General features: G+C 53.1%; 1 protein-coding gene across 11 annotated transcripts in view; it reads right to left on the bottom strand.

Annotated features, from left to right (window-relative positions):
- LOC140396152 (contactin-1-like) overlaps positions 1-21540 on the bottom strand; it is a 1065645-nt gene that overhangs the window by 267815 nt on the left and 776290 nt on the right. The gene's annotated exons all lie outside the window — the stretch shown is intronic.

Raw genomic sequence — 21540 nt, 5'->3', positions numbered from 1 at the left:
CCTCGTTCCTTGCCAAGACTAACACATAACTGTTGCTCTGGGACTGCTGCCAGTTTCAAACAGCGCCACTGAAGTAAGGTTGTCAGCAGATTCTTTGCTACTATTGGACATACTTCTTCCCAACGATTCCCAACTTCATGGAGCACAGGCCAAAACAATCTCAGCGACAGACTGAAACCAATAAAATGTTAAGAGGAACAATCCTCTTCTACCTAATGCTTTGAGGATCACCAATTTACTTCCCTAACCCCCTTAAAATAAATCGAGTGTAAACTCTCCATCTCGTTTATACCCTTCTAATAATAATATAATAATAATCGCTTATTGTCACAAGTAGGCTTCAATGAAGTTACTGTGAAAAGCTGCTTGTCGCCACATTCCAGCGCCTGTTCGGGGGGGCCGGTACGGGAATTGAACCCGCGCTGCTGGCCTTGTGCTGCATTACAAGCCCGCTGGTCCAGTTTTGGTTTAAAGGTGCCAAATGACTCACAATCAATTTCCTTCCTTGAGAAGCTGTTCCGCAAATTCAGGGCGCTACAGTACTGACGTCCACCAGACAATGTGAACAATAGTCTAGGTATGTCCTGTACACTAGCAACAGGCCAAATCCAACCCGGCCAAATACCGCTCTGAGAGTCTCCACCATCAGCAAAATTATGGAAGGGATCATCAACAGTGCTATAAGGCGGCGCTTACTCAGCAATAACTTGTTCTCGGATTTGGGTTCTGCCAGGGTCATTCAGCTCCTATTCAGCTTATTACAGCCTTGGTTCAAACATGGATAAAAGAGCTGAATGTCAGAAGTGAGCTGAGAGTGGCTGCTCTTGACATCAAGGCAGCATTTGACTGAGTGTGGCATCAAGGAGCCAAAGCAAAACTGGAGTGAATGGAAATCAGGGGGGAAACCTTCTGCTGGTTGGAGTCATTCCTGGCACAAAGGAAGATGTTTGTGGTGGTTGGAGGTCAATCATCTCAGCAGGATATCACTGCAGGAGTTCCTCAGAGTAGCATCCAAGGCCCAAACATCTTCAGCTGCTTCATCAATGACCTCCATTCCATCGTAAAGTCAGAAGTCCGGATGTTCGCTGATAACTGCAAAATATTCAGTACAATCTGAGACTCCTCAGATACTGAAGCAGTCCATGTGCAAATGCAGCCATGCTAGGACAATATCTAGGCCTGGCGTGACAAGTGGCAAGTAACCTTTGTGCCACACAAGTGCCAGGCAATGACCATCTCCAACAAGAGAGTATCTAACCATCACACCTTGACATTCAATGGCATTACGATTGCGGAATACCTTACATCAACATCCTGAGGATTACACTTGACCGGAAACTGAACTGGACTGGCTATAGAAGGTCAAAGGCTAGGAATCTTGCGGTGAGTAACTCACCTCCTGATTCCCCAAAGCCTGACTACCAGCAATAATTTCTTTTTCATTTTTTCATAAGACATAAGTCAAGAGTGCAATGGAATACTCTCCACTTGCTTGGATGAGTGCAGTTCCAACAACACTTGAGAAGCTTGGCACCATGACTTTGGCTCAAAATGTTAACTCTGTTTCACTCCACAGATGCTGCCGGCATGCTGCCTTTATCCAACATTTTCTGTTTTTATTTAAGCAATGCATCATGCTTGTTACGTAAACCTATAAGAACCTTGCACAAGGCTGCAAACTTCACAAACCTATAGAACATTACAGCGCAGAACAGGCCCTTCAGCCCTCGATGTTGCGCCGACCTGTGAAACCACTCTAAAGCCCATCTACACTATTCCCTTATCGTTCATATGTCTATCCAATGACCATTTGAATGCCCTTAGTGTTGGCGAGTCCACTACTGTTGCAGGAAGGGCATTCCACACCCTTACTACTCTCTGAGTAAAGAACCTACCTCTGACATCTGTCTTATATCTATCTCCCCTCAATTTAAAGCTATGTCCCCTCGTGCTAGACATCACCATCCGAGGAAGAAGGCTCTCACTGTCCACCCTATCCAATCCTCTGATCATCTTGTATGCCTCAATTAAGTCACCTCTTAACCTTCTTCTCCTTAAAGAAAACAGCCTCAAGTCCCTCAGCCTCCCCTCATAAGATCTTCCCTCCATACCAGGCAACATTCTGGAAAATCTCCTCTGCACCCTTCCCAATGCTTCCACATCCTTCCTATAATGCGGCGACCAGAATTGCACGCAATATTCCAAATGCGGCTGCACCAGAGTTTTGTACAGCTGCAACATGACCTCATGGTTCCAAAACTCAATCCCTCTACCAATAAAAGCTAACACACCGTACGCCTTCTTAACAACCCTCTCAACCTGGGTGGCAACTTTCAGGGATCTATGTACATGGACACCGAGATCTCTCTGCTCATCCACACGACCAAGAATCTTACCATTAGCCCAGTACTCTGTCTTCCTGTTATTCCTTCCAAAATTAATCACCTCACACTTTTCTGCATTAAACTCCTCTCAGCCCAGCTCTGCAGCTTATCTATGTCCCTCTGTAACTTGTAACATCCTTCTGCACTGTCCACAACTCCACCGACTTTAGTGTCATCTGCAAATTTACTCACCCATCCTTCTACGCCCTCCTGCAGGTCATTTATAAAAATGGCAAACAGCAGTGACCCCAAAACAGATCCTTGTGGTACACCACTAGTAACTGGACTTCAGTTTTAACATTTCCCATCAACCACCACCCTTTGTCTTCTTCCAGTCAGCCAATTTCTGATCCAAACTGCTAAATCACCCTGAATCCCATGGCTCCGTATTTTCTGCAGTAGCCTACCGTGGGGAACCTTATAAAACGCTTTACTTAAATCCATATACACTACATCAACTGCTTTACCCTCATCCACCTGTTTGGTCACCTTCTCAAAGAACTCAATAAGTTTGTGAGGCACGACCTACCCTTCACAAAACCGTGTTGACTATCTCTAATAAAATTATTCCTTTCCAGATGATTATACATCCTATCTCTTATAGACCTTTCCAAGATTTTGCCCACATCAGAAGTAAGGCTCACTGGTCTATAGTTACCTGGGTTGTCTCTACTCCCCTTCTTGAACAAGGGGACAACATTTGCTATCCTCCAGTCTTCTGGCACTATTCCTGTAGACAAAGATCAGCAATCTCCTCCCTAGCTTCCCAGAGAATCCTAGGATATATCCCATCCGGCCAGGGGACTTATCTATTTTCACACTTTCCAGAATTGCTAACACCTCCCCTTATGAACCTCAAGCCCTTCTAGTCTAGTAGCCTGTATCTCAGTATTCTCCTCGACAACATTGTCCTTTTCCTGTGTGAATACTGATGAAAAATATTCATTTAGCACCTCTCCTATCTCCTCGGACCCCAAGCACAACTTCCCACTACTGTCCTTGACTGGCCCTACTCTTACCCTAGTCATTCTTTTATTCCTGACATATCTATAGAAAGCTTTAGGGTTATCCTTGATCCTACCTGCCAACGACTTCTCATTTCCCTTCCTGGCTCTTCTTAGCTCTCTCTTTAGGTCCTTCCTAACTAACTTGTAACTCTCGAGCGCCCTAACTGAACCTTCACGTCTCATCTTTACATAAGCCTCCTTCTTCCTCTTGACAAGTGTTTCAACTTCTTTAGTAAACCACGGTTCCCTCGCTTGACCATATCCTCCCTGCGTGACAGATACATACTTATCAATGACACGCAGTAGCTGTTCCTGGAACAAGCTCCATATTTCCATTGTGCCCATCTCCTGCAGTTTTGCTCTCCATCCAATGCAGCCTAAGTCTTGCCTCAGCACATCATAATTGCCTTTCCCCCAGATATAACTCTTGCCCTGCGGTATATACCTATCCCTTTCCATCACTGAAGTAAATGTAATCGAATTGTGGTCACTATCACCAAAGTGCTCATCTACCTCCAAATCTAACGCATGTCCTGGTTCATTACCGAGTACCAAATCCAATATGGCCTCGCCTCTCGTTGGCCTTTCTACATACTGCATCAGGAAACCCTCCTGCACACATTGGGACAAAATCGGACCCATCTAAAGTACTCGCGGGAGGAGAGAGAGCCGAGACATTGAAAACAGCGCGGGAGGAGAGAGAGCCGGGACATTGAAAACAACACGAGAGGAGAGAGCCGGGACATTGAAAACAGCACGGGAGGAGAGAGAGCCGGGACATTGAAAACAGCGCAGGAGGAGAGAGAGCAGGGACATTGAAAACAGCGCGAGAGGAGAGAGAGCCGGGACATTGAATTGAGCGCGAGAGGAGAGAGAGCCAGGACAGTGAAAACAGCGCGGGAGAGAGAGAGCCGGGACATTGAAAACAGCGCGGGAGGAGAGACAGCCGGGAATTAAAAAAGCGGGGGAGGAGAGAGAGTCGGGACATTGAAAACAGCGCGGAGGAGAGACAGCCGGGAGATTTAAAAAGCGCGGGAGGAGAGAGAGCCGGGACATTGAAAACAGCGCGGGAGGAGAGAGAGCCGGGAGATTTTAAAAGCGCGGGAGCTGCGAGTCGGAGCGGAGATTTAAAAAGAGCGGCCTAGTTTCGGGAGCCGTTCGGAGGAGGAGGAGCAGTCTCTGTCAGGGAGAGAACCTGAGAACATCTAAGACCCTCAGAAGGTAAGTAAGTGATTTTTACTCATTTTTACTTTTATTACCTTTTCAAATTGTGTGTGTGGGGGGGGAACTGAAGTGACATCACAGAAAAGCTGTGACCTGAGTGGCTGGTTGGGAATCTACACTAAATTTTAAAAATTAAGCATCGGTAACTAATTAAACATAATTACTTAATTATAATTTAGAGGGGTATCTTAAGCAAGAGATCGGAGAGTACTATATTTAGCTTTCATATTTATAGTAGAAATCGAGTGCTAGGAAACAGATAGTTAACAGTAACTTTAAAAAAAAAATTTTTTTTAATGTAACTTTTAATTTTAATTTACTAATTAATTGACGCATTGTCAGTTAGAGGGGTGCAGTGCTCTGACTGTGAGATGTGGCAGGTCCGGGAGGCTTCCAGCGTCCCGGGTGGCTTCATCTGCAGAAAGTGCACCCAACTGGAGCTCCTCACAGACCGCATGGTTCGGTTGGAGCAGCAATTGGATGCACTTAGGAGCATGCAGGTGGCGGAAAGCGTCATAGATCGCAGTTATATAAATGTGGTCACACCCAAGGTGCAGGCAGAGCAATGGGTGACCACCAGAAAGGGCAGGCAGTCAGTGCAGGAATCCCCTGTGGTTGTCCCCCTCTCGAACATGTATACTCCTTTGGATACTGTCGGGGGGGATAGCCTATCAGGGGAAAACAGCAGCAGCCAGAGCAGTGGCACCACGGCTGGCTCTGATGTTCAGAAGGGAGGGTCAAAGCACAGAAGAGCAATAGTAATAGGGGACTCTATAGTCAGGGCACAGATAGGCGCTTCTGTGGATGTGAAAGAGACCCCAGGATGGTATGTTGCCTCCCTGGTGCCAGGGTCCAGGATGTCTCCGAATGGGTAGAGGGCATCCTGAAGGGGGAGGGCAAACAGGCAGAGGTCGTTGTACATATTGGTACTAACGACATAGGCAGGAAGGGGCATGAGGTCCTGCAGCAGGGGTTCAGGGAGCTAGGCAGAAAGTTAAAAGACAGAACCTCTGGGGTTGTAATCTCGGGATTACTCCCTGTGCCACGTGCCAGTGAGGCTAGAAATAGGAAGATAGAGCAGCTAAACACGTAGCTAAACAGCTGGTGTAGGAGGGAGGGTTTCCGTTATCTGGACCACTGGGAGCTCTTCCGGGGCAGGTGTGACCTATATAAGAAGGACGGGTTGCATCTAAACTGGAGAGGCATAAATATCCTGGCTGCGAGGTTTGCTAGTGTCACACGAGAGGGTTTAAACTAGTATGGCAGGGGGGTGGGCACGGGAGCAGTAGGTCAGAAGGTGAGAGCATTGAGGAAGAACTAGGGAATAGGGACAGTGTGGCTCTGAGGCAGAGCAGACAGGGAGAAGTTGCTGAACACAGCGGGTCTGGTGGCCTGAAGTGCATATGTTTTCATGCAAGAAGTATTACGGATAAGGCAGATTAACTTAGAGCTTGGATTAGTACTTGGAACTATGATGTTGTTGCCATTACAGAGACCTGGTTGAGGGAAGGGCAGAATTGGCAGCTAAACGTTCCAGGATTTAGATGTTTCAGGGGGGATAGAGGGGGATGTAAAAGGGGTGGTGAGTTGCGCTATTGGTTAGGGAGAATATCACAGCTGCACTACGGGAGGACACCTCAAAGGGCAGTGAGGCTATATGGGTAGAGATCAGGAATAAGAAGGGTGCAGTCACAATGTTGGGGGTTTACTACAGGCCTCCCAACAGCCAGCAGGAGATAGAGGAGCAGATAGGTAGACAGATTTTGGAAAAGAGTAAAAACAACAGGGTTGTGGTGATGGGAGACTTCAACTTCCCCAATATTGACTGGGACTCACTTAGTGCCAGGGGCTTAGACGGGGCAGAGTTTGTAAGGAGCATCCAGGAGGGCTTCTTAAAACAATATGTAGAAAGTCCAACTAGGGAAGGGGCGGTACTGGACCTGGTATTGGGGAATGAGCCCGGCCAGGTGGTAGAGGTTTCAGTAGGGAAACATTTCGGGAACAGTGACCACAATTCAGTAAGTTTTAAAGTGCTGGTGGACAAGGATAAGAGTGGTCCTAGGATGAATGTGCTAAATTGGGGGAAGGTTAATTATAACAATATTAGGCAGGAACTGAAGAACCTAGATTGGGGGCGGATGTTTGAGGGCAAATCAACATCTGACATGTGGGAGGCTTTCAAGTGTCAGTTGAAAGGAATTCAGGACTGGCATGTTCCTGTGAGGAAGAAGGATGAATACGGCAATTTTCGGGAACCTTGGATAACGAGATATATTGTAGGCCTCGTCAAAAAGAAAAAGGAGGCATTTGTCAGGGCTAAAAGACTGGGAACAGACGAAGCCTGTGTGGAATATAAGGAAAGTAGGAAGGAACTTAAGCAAGGAGTCAGGAGGGCTAGAAGGGGTCACGAAAAGTCATTGGCAAATAGGGTTAAGGAAAATCCCAAGGCTTTTTACACGTACATAAAAAGCAAGAGGGTAGTCAGGGAAAGGGTTGGCCCACTGAAGGATAGGCAAGGGAATCTATGTGTGGAGCCAGAGGAAATGGGCGAGGTACTAAATGAATACATTGCATCAGTATTCACCAAAGAGAAGGAATTGGTAGATGTTGAGTCTGGAGAAGGGTGTGTCGATAGCCTGGGTCACATTGAGATCTAAAAAGACGAGGTGCTGGGCGTCTTAAAAAATATTAAGGTAGATAAGTCCCCAGGGCCTGATGGGATCTACCCCAGAATACTGAAGGAGGCTGGAGAGGAAATTGCTGAGGCCTTGACAGAAATCTTTGGATCCTCACTGTCTTCAGGTGATGTCCCGGAGGACTGGAGAATAGCCAATGTTGTTCCTCTGTTTAAGAAGGGTAGCAAGGATAATCCAGGAAACTACAGGCCGGTGAGCCTTACTTCAGTGGTAGGGAAATTACTGGAGAGAATTCTTCGAGACAGGATCTACTCCCATTTGGAAGCAAATGGACGTATTAGTGAGAGGCAGCATGGTTTTGTGAAGGGGAGGTCGTGTCTCACTAACTTGATAGAGTTTTTCGAGGAGGTCACAAAGATGATTGATGCAGGTAGGGCAGTGGATGTTGTCTATATGGACTTCAGTAAGGCCTTTGACAAGGTCCCTCATGGTAGACTAGTACAAAAGGTGAAGTCACATGGGATCAGGGGTGAGCTGGCAAGCTGGATACAGAACTGGCTAGGTTATAGAAGGCAGAGAGTAGCAATGGAAGGATGCTTTTCTAATTGGAGGGCTGTGACCAGTGGTGTTCCGCAGGGATCAGTGCTGGGACCTTTGCTGTTTGTAGTATATATAAATGATTTGGAGGAAAATGTAACTGGTCTGATTAGTAAGTTTGCAGACGACACAAAGGATGGTGGAATTGCGGATAGCGATGAGGACTGTCAGAGGATACAGCAGGATTTAGAATGTTTGGAGACTTGGACGGAGAGATGGCAGATGGAGTTTAATCCGGACAAATGTGAGGTAATGCATTTTGGAAGGTCTAATGCAGGTAGGGAATATACAGTGAATGGTAGAACCCTCAAGAGTATTGAAAGTCAGAGAGATCTAGGAGTACAGGTCCACAGGTCACTGAAAGGGGCAACACAGGTGGAGAAGGTAGTCAAGAAGGCATATGGCATGCTTGCCTTCATTGGCCGGGGCATTGAGTATAAGAATTGACAAGTCATGTTGCAGCTGTATAGAACCTTAGTTAGGCCACACTTGGAGTATAGTGTTCAATTCTGGTCGCCAGGATGTGGAGGCTTTAGAGAGGGTGCAGAAGAGATTTACCAGAATGTTGCCTGGTATGGAGGCCATTAGCTATGAGGAGCGGTTGAATAAACTCGGTTTGTTCTCACTGGAACTAGGAGGTTAAGAGGCGACCTGATAGAGGTCTACAAAATTATGAGGGGCATAGACAGAGTGGATAGTCAGAGGCTTTTCCCTGGGGTAGAGGGATCAATTACTAGGGGACATAGGTTTAAGGTGAGAGGGGCAAGGTTTAGAGTAGATGTACGAGGCAAGTTTTTTTTTACACAGAGGGTAGTGGGTGCCTGGAACTCGCTGCCGGAGGAGGTGGTGGAAGCAGGGACGATAGTGACATTTAAGGGGCATCTTGACAAATACATGAATCGGATGGGAATAGAGGGATACGGACCCAGGAAGTGTAGAAGATTGTAGTTTAGTCGGGCAGCATGGTCGGCACGGGCTTGGAGGGCCGAAGGGTCTGTTCCTATGCTGTACATTTCTTTGTTCTTTGTTTGTTCTTTGTACTCGAACTATAGCGTGTCCAGTCGCTATTTGGAAATTTAAAGTCCCCAGAACAACTACCCTGTTACTTTCGCTCCTATCCAGAATCATCTTTGCAATCCTATCCTCTACATCTCTGGAACTTTTTGGAGGCCTATAGACAACCCCTAACAGGGTGACCTCACCTGGCCACAACATAGAAGTCCCAGGTACCAACCCATGCCGCAAATTTGGATTCTCCATCCCGCCAGCTGCATTTTCTGGTACAGCGCCCCACCCGCCAGCAGCGGGATTTCAGTCCTGGCAGCCGGTCAATGGGGTTTTCCATTGTGGCCACCCGCACGCCGTCGGGAAATCCGCGGGCGTGAGTGCGCTGCCGACGGAGAATCCCGCCCACGGTGTTTAAATAAGAGGCTTATACCAATCGGTGAAAAAGCAGTTCAGTCATGGACTAATTTTTAAAGAAAACTTTGCTTTCAACAGATTCATAAGAAGCAAGGTGCAGCTTCTAGTGGTTAGATAATAATGTTTATTATTGTCACAAGTAGGCTTACACTGCAATGAAGTTGCTGTGAAAAGCCCCTAGTCGCCACATTCTGGCACCTGTTCGGGTATACGGAGGGAGAATTCAGGAATGTCCTAACAGCATGTCTTTCGGGACTTGTGGAAGGAAACCGGAGCACCCGGAGGAAACCCACGCAGACACGGGGAGAACGTGCAGACTCCGCACAGACAGTGACCCAAGCCAGGAATCGAACCTGGGTCCCTGGAGCTGTGAAGCAACAGTGCTACCCACTGTGCTAACATGCAGCCCATGAACATTGAGGGAAGAAAGTTAAGCATAATTGAATGCCGCCAACCTTACCAAAACAATTTGAAATTTAGAGAGAGCCCGGTTTACACGAACTGCCTGGCCGGTATGAGATTGAATGGAGACACTGATGCAAATTTCACCTTCACTGCACGGGCAGAGATCTGCCGCGGGTGAATCACCCACTCCATTATCGAAGCCGCTGCATTTTCATTCCACCAAAATGTGTGTGAAACCTTGTCCCCCAGATCACCGGCTGCGCAGTGAAGACAAATATTTACCCCACTATGTGCAAGCTAAAGATTGGATGTCATAAAAGCCAAATTAAAAACTGGTGCCAGGAGATTCTTCACATGAAAACTGATGAATACATGGAAGGCAGAATAGTGGAGGTATAAACCCTGGACTCCCTTTACAATTATTTAGTTGCAAGACAGGACGTTGGGTAATTTATTAAGTTTTCCCGAATGAATCAGTTAAAATTGGCTGCAGCTTCTTCTCATTCTCCCTGTTTCTTGCAATGTTGCGATAAAAGAGACATGATCTAGCAAGCGAAGTGATTTAATTTGCGAGGCACTGGAGGGAGGGAACCACGTTTACTTTTGTGTGCGGGGGTGGGGGAAGGAAAGAAAAGAAATCTGTCGAAACAAAATGTGGAACATTGTTCCTCAACCTCTTCCCTTCACCACGGATGGGTGCAAACTGAAATCAAAATACTCCTCCTCAGCTTAACCTCTGCTTCAAGGATTCCAAACAGCAGTCGGCATGATTCAGGACGTTTCGCTTTTCAAAGCGAATACAGCAATAAACACATGAGTAGGAGTGCTTGGAGTGTGAGACTGATCAACCCAAAGCAGCCATGCAACGAGAACCCCTTGTTTTTAACGCTTCGCAAGGAAGTAGAAAAGCAGACAATGTGACTTACATTCCACTGATATCAAATCAACAAATGAGTGCATCTCAAATATCTCACAAACACAAGTCTTTACCAGCAGCAAGCATTCTGAAATCGGGCGCGACTCATTTATGAAGCCAAAAAGACATTGATTTCCTGGCTGCAAAGGTTAACAGAGTCACAATACATCTCCACTGCGCACTTAAATGTACAATTCAGAATGGGCTCGAGGAAAGTTGAAAATTGGCACCGGGCTAGATTTTCTGCACACGATCTCTGCTAAAACCTAAAAACCTCAATGCGGTGTTTTACTTAATTCCGAGGATTTGTACTCTTTTATGAAGGAAATGAGATGGATTTATGATTGGTGCGTGCAGGGTGATCACCGAATGGACTTCCTTTCAGTGTAAGATAAACAGCCACTAAAACAGATGCTGCTCTGACCATCCTTAAATCCAATATCTTTGCCAAGGTGACCCTCGATTCTGTGAGGGGAATTGAATCATACAATTGTACATCACAATAGGAGGCCATTGAGACCACTGAAGCTCATTCCTTCCAGAAGAAATCCAATTTGCCCCACTCATCCACTCTGCAATTTTTTCTCCTTCAAGTATTTCCTGAAATCCATTTTGAAGAGTACCATTGTACCAAATCATTCCATAGAATCCGTACAGTTCGGAAGGAGGCCTTTCTGCCCATCGAGTCAGCACTTGTTGGGGGAGACGTTTGGGATCCCGCCAGGGGAGATTTTCAGGTATATGCAGGTGTGGGGTTTCACAAAAAAGGTTTTTCCAACTTTTCTGGTCGCACCAGCTTCCTCGTTGTTGGAGGGGGTGCTGTCGCTGATGGGGCTGGGGAGAGGAGTCATCTCTGCGATGTACGGGACGATTTTGGAGGAGGATATGGCGTCCCATGAGGGGGTTAAGGCCAAGTGGGAGGAGGAGCTGTGGATGGCAATGGAGCAGGGGTTGTGTGAGGTTCTGCGGAGGGTGAATGCCTCAACCTCGTGCACAAGGCTGGGTTTGATACAGCTAAAGGTAGTACACAGAATGCACCTGATGAAGTCGAGGATGAGCCGGCTGTTTGAAGGCATGGAGGATGCTTGTGAGCGGTGTGGAAGGGCCCGGCAATTCACGCGCATATGTTCTGGTCCTGCCCTAAATTAGAGAAATATTGGAGGTCGTTCTTCAGCACCATGTTGGCGGTCTTGCATGTGGATTTAGAGCCCAGTTGCCTGGGGGCCATATTTGAGGTGTCGAGCTTTCTAGAGCTGAAAGTGGGAGCAGGGCCAGATGTTTTAGTCTTCGCCTCGCTGACCTACTCGCAGGGGGGGTTCTGTTCGGGTGGAGGTCAGTGTTTAAAATGCTTAAAATATCAAAATTTGAATAAAAATATTTTTTAAAATAGTGCCAAGGGATCTTTTACATCCACCCTAGCAGGCAGATGAGGCCTCGGTTTAATGTCTCCTCCAAAAAATGGCAGCTCCAATAGTGCAGCACCCTCTCGGTAATGCACTGGTGTGTCAGCCTTCATTTAAAAAAAAAGAAAATATGGGAACTTAAGCGCCCACTTCTCCAAATTTAATTCTTTTAATATTTTAGTTCTCTTCAAACATTATCGAGTGTGTTTCATTGTAGTGCATAACTCCAGCACACATCAGAGCTGGCAATTGGTCGAGTATGAGTGCCCAACAAGCTCGGTTGACCAGATAAGCTTTGCAATTTCTCCACTTCTTATTTAGATATACCATCCTTCAGGGGCAACTTGGTACAATTAACAGGTCTAACACTAATACTCTTGAAATAGGATTGTTAATTTAAAACTATCCCTCTTCTGTTTAATATATAAACCAATATATGTAAAACCCCATGAAGCCTGACGCCAAGTTTTAAATTCTACTCTAATCTTATCAATAACGCACTTCTTAAATTCCACAGAACCACTCCATAGGAAATCACCAATCTGCATGATGAAGGTGTCTGAGCGTTTCCTCTATGATACCAACAAAACTGAGAGGGATCTGCTTTTAGTTGAAGCCAGACCATTTGGAGCAAAGCAGACCTCACTGAAAAACACACCTTGAAGGGTCATTCGGGCCGTGGACGCATTTGCTTAGTTTCCATAATTTCTCTTCAACATCTGCTATCTATTTGAGTGGTGTCAGAAACCTGGGCTCTTTCTGAACGGGATAAAATGTAGCTTTAAGACAGTTTTCTAAAATTCTGTCTGATTCTTCTTATCTTGTCTGACACTCTGATGAGAAGGATCAGGTTTTGTTCAGGGGATACAATAATAAACTGCAGATCTACTGGGCGCCATTCTCCCATGCCGCGCCGGAACGGAGAATCGATGTTTGCGCCATTTTTCCGCGCGACGCCGGTCCGACGCCGTCCCGCCATTCTCCCAGCCGGCGGGAACGGCTGAATCGAGGTCTACGCCGCGCACGTCGGAGAGACCGTGGAGAGGGCAATCGAGGCGTTTCACACAGGCCCCTGCTATTCTCCGGCCCAGATGGGCCGAAGTCCCGATGGCGTGGCCCCAGGTCACGGCGTCGCCGTTCACCCCGGCAAAATAAAATCGTCAGCCAGTCGTGCTGGCAGACGAAGCGGAAGAGGGAGGTAAGTAGGCGGGCCCATCCCGGCAAAGCAGGAAGTAGCGTCCGCAGTCAGTGATATTGGGGGGGAGTGGGGGAAGGGGAGGGGGGAAGGAGGGGAGGCGGGGGAGGAGGGGGGAAGAAGGGGGGGAAGAGGAGGGAGGGGGGGACTGGGGGGAGGGAGGGGAGGCGGGGGGGAGACGGCGGTCTGGGACGGGCGACGACAAGGCCAACGAGGATGGGTTGTGTGAGGGAGTGCACGGAAGGGGAAAATGTGGTTGGGGACGGTGGCGGTGTTGTGGTCCTGGGAAGGGGAACGGAGGTCGGAGCGGGGAAACGATCCCACCATTCTGCCGGGTTGTGGGGGGCCCCAACTAAAGTTGGCCGCGGGACGGAGAACCCCCGATGGAGTGCGGCGGCAGGAGGGTGGCGAAGACGTCGTACCAAACCGGTGCCATGGCGAAGGGGTCTGTCTGCTGGCCGAGCGATGCGGAGACATGGGTTGAGCGGTGCGGGAAACGGATACCGTGGCGGGTGGGACGGTGCGTGTCTGATTGAACAGTGCGCAGGCTGCCTGGGCACCCATTCATCCAAAGGGCCCTGGCTGCCGCTTGTCAAAGCGCCCTACTAACAACCTTCCTTACCTCTCCGTCCCATACCAAGCCCCCCCTCCTCTTCAAGTGCATGATGTTTTCGCAGCAGCTGTCGATGTTCGCCGCCAAGGCGGCAGCCATGCAGATGGAAAACCGTCGCGTGCGAGGAGGGAGGCTCATGGAAGGTGTGGCAGAGGGAGTGGCAGCGGATGGCCCGTGCCAGGCACTGCTGTTACAGGCCACCATGCCCGACCAGTCCACGAGGAGGCGGAGGGTGCGGACCACCCCAACGTCGCCAGCCGGGAACAGGGCGACGACACAGATCCTGAAGCGTCACCTGGGGACGAGGACGATCAGGTGGTCGTTCCAAGGTGGGCGGAGGCGTGCCATGCGTGACCGAGTGTACTGGGACCGCATCTCGTACGAGGCCATGATGGAGGTGGCATGCAGGAGCAGACTCCGGAACAGCTGTGGGAGGGTTGCACATATATGCAACCTGCTGCACACCTCGAGCCACATGGAACAGAGGGAGGACATGCCCTCCCAGTGAGGGTGAAGATAACTGTGGCCCAGAGTTTTTTTTGCGACTGGCTCATTCCAGTCGCCGAGCGGGGACCTGTGCGGGGTCAGTCAGGCGTCGGTGCACCGGTGCATTCGGGCAGTAACCGATGGCCTCTATGCAGTCGCGGGATGGTTCATCGACTTCCCGGAGGACCGCGCTCACCAGGCTGCCAGGACATCGCAATTCGTCAAGATGGCCGGCATTCCGATGGTACAGGACGTCGTGGATGGTGTTCATGTCAACCTGCGTGCACCACCGCGGGACAGGGACGTCTTCATGAACAGGAAGGAGGCATACTCGATCAACGTACAGGTGGTGTGCGACCGGGGATGAGGATTATGCACGTTTGCGCCCAGTATCCGAGAAGCGTGCATGACGCCTTTATTTTGGCACAGTCGTTCATTCCCGCAATTTTTGAGGGTCACCCACCCCGGATGTGGGGCTGGTTGCTGGGCGACAGGGGTTATCTGTTGCGGCCGTGGCTAATGACGCCCATACGGAGGCCACAGACCAACACGGAGCGCCGGTACAATGAGGCGCACGCAGCAACCAGGGGTGTCGTGGAGAGGTGCTTCGGTCTCTTCAAAATGAGGTTCAGGTGCCTGGACCGATCAGGGGGCGCCCTGCAATACGACCCTGACAGGGTCGGACGGATCGTCCTTGCATGCTGCGTTCTGCACAACATCGCCCAACAGAGGGGCGATGTCATGGAGGAGGAGGACGCACGTGAGGGCGAAGAGGCCGCAGACGCTGATCATGAGGAGGAGGGTGTGGTGGGGGAAGAGGAGGGGGGGAGGGCGGCGGGGCATAGACACCATCGGGGCAGCGGGCACGCGATGCGCTGATCAGCGCACGGTTCGTTCACTAGGGGGAGGGCATCGTTCTTCAGGGCACTGGCACCATTGACTGTGCACATTGGCACCACCCCCCCTCACACACGTCCCGCACCAATGCCCAACCCTACCAGACACGGCACCAGCATCACGCCGCACTGCACCTGCGGCACCTCGTCACTGTCGGTAGACTGATACCTCCGTAAGTGGGTGTGAACACTGCCATGCTGGATGATGACAACCAGCTCTGCGATAAGCTGTCAGCCACAAATCGCTACTGACCGTCTGACTCATGGCCATTTCTGAACACCGCCACCTCGGTGTACCCTCTATGCGTCAGGGACATTCCATCACATGTCCATGTGGGGCCACGGGCGTTGTCGCACGGAGGACAAGACGTGTTTGGTGTCGGGGTGAGTTCCACTCCCGGCCTCACCCTTGCGATGATCCTCGGACAGAACCATCAGTGGGCACCCCCACTTCCCCCCCTAACCCCCCCACACCACCACCCTCCCTTCCCCCCTAACCCGCCTACACCACCACCCCCGCTTCTCCCCCCAACCCCCCCACACCCCCACCCCACACTCCAGAAAAAGGGCAGACGCATGGAGATTTGGAGTAGCAACATTTATTGTGACAATGCAATACACGTGCCCTAGCCCCTATAACTAATCTGTGCCCTGCACCCGTGCCAACTTACTACGTGCCTAACTTTTTTGCCTTACGGGTCCTACCACTACCTCTAGGTGTTCCCCCAGACGGTACAGCAGGAGTGGATGCGGACTGCTGAGTGTCCTGCCCTTCGACTTGGCTCACTGTCGGCGTGTGCTTCCTGGGGCGGCCCGGCCGGAATGGCGTGGTGACACCCTCCTCTGCCTGCTGCCCACCAGATGCACCAGGGACATGACGGGGGGAGTGTGAGTGCCTCGGTTCCTCCCTTGCTGTGGCTATAGGGACAGGCACCGGGACCTCCTCCTCCCCCGGGGAGCCAATTGGCACCCGGGCCTCTCTAAGGGACGGCGGTGCGCGGGGAGGCACGCCCTGTTGCACCACCGACTCCTAGCGCTGCCAGTCCTGGAGGCCCGCTGTGGAATCGAACAGGGTCTGAATGTTGCCGGCGATGGAGCTGAGGGAGTGCGAGATCCCTGTCAGGGACAGCGCTACCTCCCGCTGGGTCTGTGCGACGCCATCCATCACATGGACAAGGCCGCCGATGCTCTCAGCGATGGCCTGCTGTGACTGGGCCAGAGCCCGGAGCATGGCGGTAATGTCCATGTGGCTCTGGAGCATGGCTGCCTGTGAGAGGGCAGCCCTGTCATGGGCCACGGACGACGCGTGCGCACTAAGCCCCACGCTCTGAAGAACCTGACCCATGGCCGAAGCCCTTCCCCCCATTGCCTCCATCGCGGACGCCACCCGTGCGGTGTTGGCCTGAGTGGCAGCCATGACCGGCAACACTCCCTGCTCCTGGATGCGGATGGACTCTCCAGCTGCGTCTGCAGTTGCCGGAAGACAGCCGTCATCCCGTCGTCTGGCCCCTGGGGTGCCAATTGCATCGGGTCTGTGGGTGGGCCTGGGATGGCCAGGAAAGCGGGAGCCGTCTGGCCAGCAGCTGGGTCTGGGCCTGGCCTGCCCTCCGACCATCCAGGCCCTCGACTTCTCCTACCTCCACCTGCTGTACCGGTTTGACTGTGTGGTGCGCACCAGAATGTGTGCCAGATGCCTCGCCACTAACTTGCCAAACCGACGTGAATGTATCTGTGATGTTGGGTGCTGTGGGTGACAGCAGTGCCGCGGCTGCTAGGTCTTCGTCTGTCCCCAGCTCTGTCTCCTGTGTAGCCGTGGCCCGCTGGGTTTCGACCACGGCCGCTGCGAGGTTCCCTGCCCCCGTGCCTCGAGTGCCGCGATGTCCTCTGTGTGTCACTGTCCGGACTAGCTGTCCCCTCCCGTCCGTCAAACTTTCATATGAGTCGTTATCGTCCGTCCTGACGTCTCGGTCTGTCCTCTGTGCATCAGGCCTCAGTGGGCCAGCCTCAGAGGATGGCTCTCCAGCCCATTGTCGTCCCCGTCTGTCCGGTTGGACACTGTGGCCGGAAGAGGTTGGTGCTGCACGTCGGTGTGGTGAACAGTCGGTCCCACAGCGGTACTCGTGTGGCCCTCGATAACACATTAAGGCAGGTCCCGTTAGTCTTCCGTCGTTGTTTGTTAGGGGTTGAGGGGGTGCGTTGTGAGGGCGTTGACTGTGGGGTGGTGAGGGTGAGGACTGTGGGGTGATGCAATGTCAGGCGGTGGGGTGGTGAGGGTGAGGACTGTGGGGTGGTGCAGTGTCAGGCGGTGGGGTGTGAGGGTGAGGACTGTGGGGGTGGTGCAGTGTCAGGCGGTGGGGGTGTGAGGGTGAGGACTGTGGGGTGGTGCAGTGTCAGGCGGTGGGGTGTGAGGGTGAGGACTGTGGGGTGGTGCAGTGTCAGGCGGGGGGTGTGAGGGTGAGGACTGTGGGGGTGGTGCAGTGTCAGGCGGTGGGGTGTGAGGGTGAGGACTGTGGGGTGGTGCAGTGTCAGGTGGGGGGTGTGAGGGTGAGGACTGTGGGGTGGTGCAGTGTCAGGCGGGGGGTGTGAGGGTGAGGACTGTGGGGTGGTGCAGTGTCAGGCGGTGGGGTGTGAGGGTGAGGACTGTGGGGTGGTGCAGTGTCAGGCGGGGGGGTGTGAGGGTGAGGACTGTGGGGTGGTGCAGTGTCAGGCGGTGGGGTGTGAGGGTGAGGACTGTGGGGGTGGTGCAGTGTCAGGCGGTGGGTGTGAGGGTGAGGACTGTGGGGTGGTGCAGTGTCAGGCGGGGGGGTGTGAGGGTGAGGACTGTGGGGGTGGTGCAGTGTCAGGCGGTGGGTGTGAGGGTGAGGACTGTGGGGTGGTGCAGTGTCAGGCGGTGGGGTGTGAGGGTGAGGACTGTGGGGTGGTGCAGTGTCAGGCGGTGGGGGTGTGAGGGTGAGGACTGTGGGTTGGTGCAGTGTCAGGCGGGGGGTGTGAGGGTGAGGACTGTGGGGGTGGTGCAGTGTCAGGCGGTGGGGTGGTGCAGTGTCAGGCGGTGGGGTGTGAGGGTGAGGACTGTGGGGTGGTGCAGTGTCAGGCGGGGGGTGTGAGGGTGAGGACTGTGGGGTGGTGCAGTGTCAGGCGGTGGGGTGGTGAGGGTGAGGACTGTGGGGTGGTGCAGTGTCAGGCGGTGGGGTGTGAGGGTGAGGACTGTGGGGTGGTGCAGTGTCAGGCGGTGGGGTGTGAGGGTGAGGACTGTGGGATGGTGCAGTGTCAGGCGGTGGGGTGTGAGGGTGAGGACTGTGGGGTGATGCAGTGTCAGGCGGTGGGGTGTGAGGGTGAGGACTGTGGGATGGTGCAGTGTCAGGCGGGGGGTGTGAGGGTGAGGACTGTGGGATGGTGCAGTGTCAGGCGGTGGGGTGTGAGGGTGAGGACTGTGGGGTGGTGCAGTGTCAGGCGGGGGGTGTGAGGGTGAGGACTGTGGGGTGGTGCAGTGTTAGGCGGTGGGGTGTGAGGGTGAGGACTGTGGGGGTGGTGCAGTGTCAGGCGGGGGGTGTGAGGGTGAGGACTGTGGGGGTGGTGCAGTGTCAGGCGGTGGAGTGTGAGGGTGAGGACTGTGGGGTGATGCAATGTCAGGCGGTGGGGTGGTGCAGTGTTAGGCGGTGGGGTGTGAGGGTGAGGACTGTGGGATGGTGCAGTGTCAGGCGGTGGGGTGTGAGGGTGAGGACTGTGGGATGGTGCAGTGTCAGGCGGTGGGGTGTGAGGGTGAGGACTGTGGGGTGATGCAATGTCAGGCGGTGGGGTGGTGCAGTGTTAGGCGGTGGGGTGTGAGGGTGAGGACTGTGGTGTGGTGCAGTGTCAGGCGGGGGGTGTGAGGGTGAGGACTGTGGGGGTGGTGCAGTGTCAGGCGGTGGTGTGGTGAGGGTGAGGACTGTGGGGTGGTGCAATGTCAGGCAGTGGGGTGTGAGGGTGAGGACTGTGGGGGTGGTGCAGTGTCAGGCGGTGGAGTGTGAGGGTGAGGACTGTGGGGGTGGTGCAGTGTCAGGCGGGGGGTGTGAGGGTGAGGACTGTGGGGGTGGTGCAGTGTCAGGCGGTGGGGTGGTGAGGAATGTGGGGTGGTGCAGTGTCAGGCGGTGGGGTGTGAGGGTGAGGACTGTGGGGTGGTGCAGTGTCAGGCGGTGGGGTGGTGAGGATGAGGACTGTGGGGTGGTGCAGTGTCAGGCAGTGGGGTGTGAGGGTGAGGACTGTGGGGGTGGTGCAGTGTCAGGCGGGGGTTGGTGAGGGTGAGGACTGTGGGGTGGTGCAGTATCAGGCGGTGGGGTGTGAGGGTGAGGACTGTGGGGTGGTGCAGTGTCAGGCGGGGGGTGTGAGGGTGAGGACTGTGGGGTGATGCAGTGTCAGGTGGGGGGTGAGGGTGAGGACTGTGGGGTGGTGCAGTGTCAGGTGGGGGGTGTGAGGGTGAGGACTGTGGGGTGGTGCAGTGTCAGGTGGGGGGTGAGGGTGAGGACTGTGGGGTGGTGCAGTGTCAGGCGGGGGGTGTGAGGGTGAGGACTGTGGGGTGGTGCAGTGTCAGGTGGGGTGTGAGGGTGAGGACTGTGGGGTGGTGCAGTGTCAGGCGGGGGGTGTGAGGGTGAGGACTGTGGGGGTGGTGCAGTGTCAGGCGGGGGGGGTGAGGGTGAGGACTGTGGGGTGGTGCAGTGTCAGGCGGGGTTGTGAGGGTGAGGACTGTGGGGTGGTGCAGTGTCAGGCGGGGGTGTGAGGGTGAGGACTGTGGGGGTGGTGCAGTGTCAGGCGGTGGGGTGTGAGGGTGAGGACTGTGGGTTGGTGCAGTGTCAGGCGGGGGGTGTGAGGGTGAGGACTGTGGGGTGGGCAGTGTCAGGTGGGGTGTGAGGGTGTGGACTGTGGGGTGGTGCAGTGTCAGGCGGTGTGGTGGTGAGGGTGAGGACTGTGGGGTGGTGCAGTGTCAGGTGGTGGGGTGTGAGGGTGTGGACTGTGGGGTGGTGCAGTGTCAGGCGGTGGGGTGGTGAGGGTGTTGACTGTGGGGTGGTGCAGTGTCAGGCGGTGGGGTGGTGAGGGTGAGGACTGTGGGGGTGGTGCAGTGTCAGGCGGGGGGTGTGAGGGTGAGGACTGTGGTGTGGTGCAGTGTCAGGCGGTGGGGTGGTGAGGGTGAGGACTGTGGGGTGGTGCAGTGTCAGGCGGGGGGTGTGAGGGTGAGGACTGTGGGGTGGTGCAGTGTCAGGCGGTGTGGTGGTGAGGGCGTTGACTGTGGGGTGGTGCAGTGTCAGGCGGTGTGGTGTGAGGGGCGGGTGGGGACAGAGATGGGATGAGGGACTGCATGCATACAGTGGATTCTCACTCGGAGCTTCGCCTCCGACCTGGCATGGCGCTCCCTCCCGGCTGGCGGCTCCCCCAGCAAGGTCCAGTGCCCTCTGCTCGTATGGGGTCAGGGGGTGCAGCTGGGGAGATCCACCTCCGGTTCTTGCACGCTCCCGGAAATTGTGCGCTGGCTTGCCCTTGGGGGTGGAGGGGGGGGGGGGGGGGTGGAGCACATGTTTAGACGCACATTTGCAGGAAGCACGTATGAACGCAACTATATCACAGGGGGATCAGCCCCTCCCCCACCATGAGGCCGTGCAGCTTCTTCCTGCACTCTTCCCCACAGCGTTGACTGCGGCCCCCACCTCTCGCCATCCACGCCTCACGGTGCTGCTTGACTGCCGTTGTCCTCGTTGGGGGTAGAGGATGGCCCTGCGCTCCTCCATCCAACAGCGACTCCAGGTCACTGTCCCTGAAGCGGGGTGCGGCGCGACGGGGCTCATCCATGTCGTCCCCCGGTGTTTCTGTGCGCCCTGCGCACTTCCTTATACGTGGCGCGGCGTCATCGTGGCGTCACCTCTCCAGCGCTCTGCACACCGCATTCCTCGCGGCGCTGCAGCTGACCCCCTCTCAGGCAGTGAATTGGCCGCGGCGTAGTCCCGTTAGCACCATCGTGGAACGCGACGGCGTTCATGACAGCGCGGGCACTTGGTCTCCATATCGAAGAATCGCCCCCACTGACTTTCCAGAAATAATTCCTTTATTATGCACCATGTCGATTTTTGTTTGTGCCTTTTTTCTACAGGTTTGATTCAACGGCATATGTATCTCACTGGCGGCTCACAACTCTCTTTAATGTCTCCCTTGTCATCACAAAACCTTAATAAATAGTGCTAATATGTCCCATACCCTTGCATTGATCCTCACTACTCAATGAATTGAGGTAACACTTTAACCTATTTGTTTCACATACTGTCAAAGTGCAAGTGCTACCTAGTACCGAACTAGTAAATGAGTCCATGACCATCACAAGTCATCACAGGATT

This window comes from Scyliorhinus torazame, chromosome 19 (assembly GCF_047496885.1).
Source record: "Scyliorhinus torazame isolate Kashiwa2021f chromosome 19, sScyTor2.1, whole genome shotgun sequence".
Classification (NCBI taxonomy): Eukaryota; Metazoa; Chordata; class Chondrichthyes; order Carcharhiniformes; family Scyliorhinidae; genus Scyliorhinus; species Scyliorhinus torazame.
Note: the sequence above shows the minus strand (reverse complement) of the source record. Positions and strands in the feature narration are given on the sequence as shown.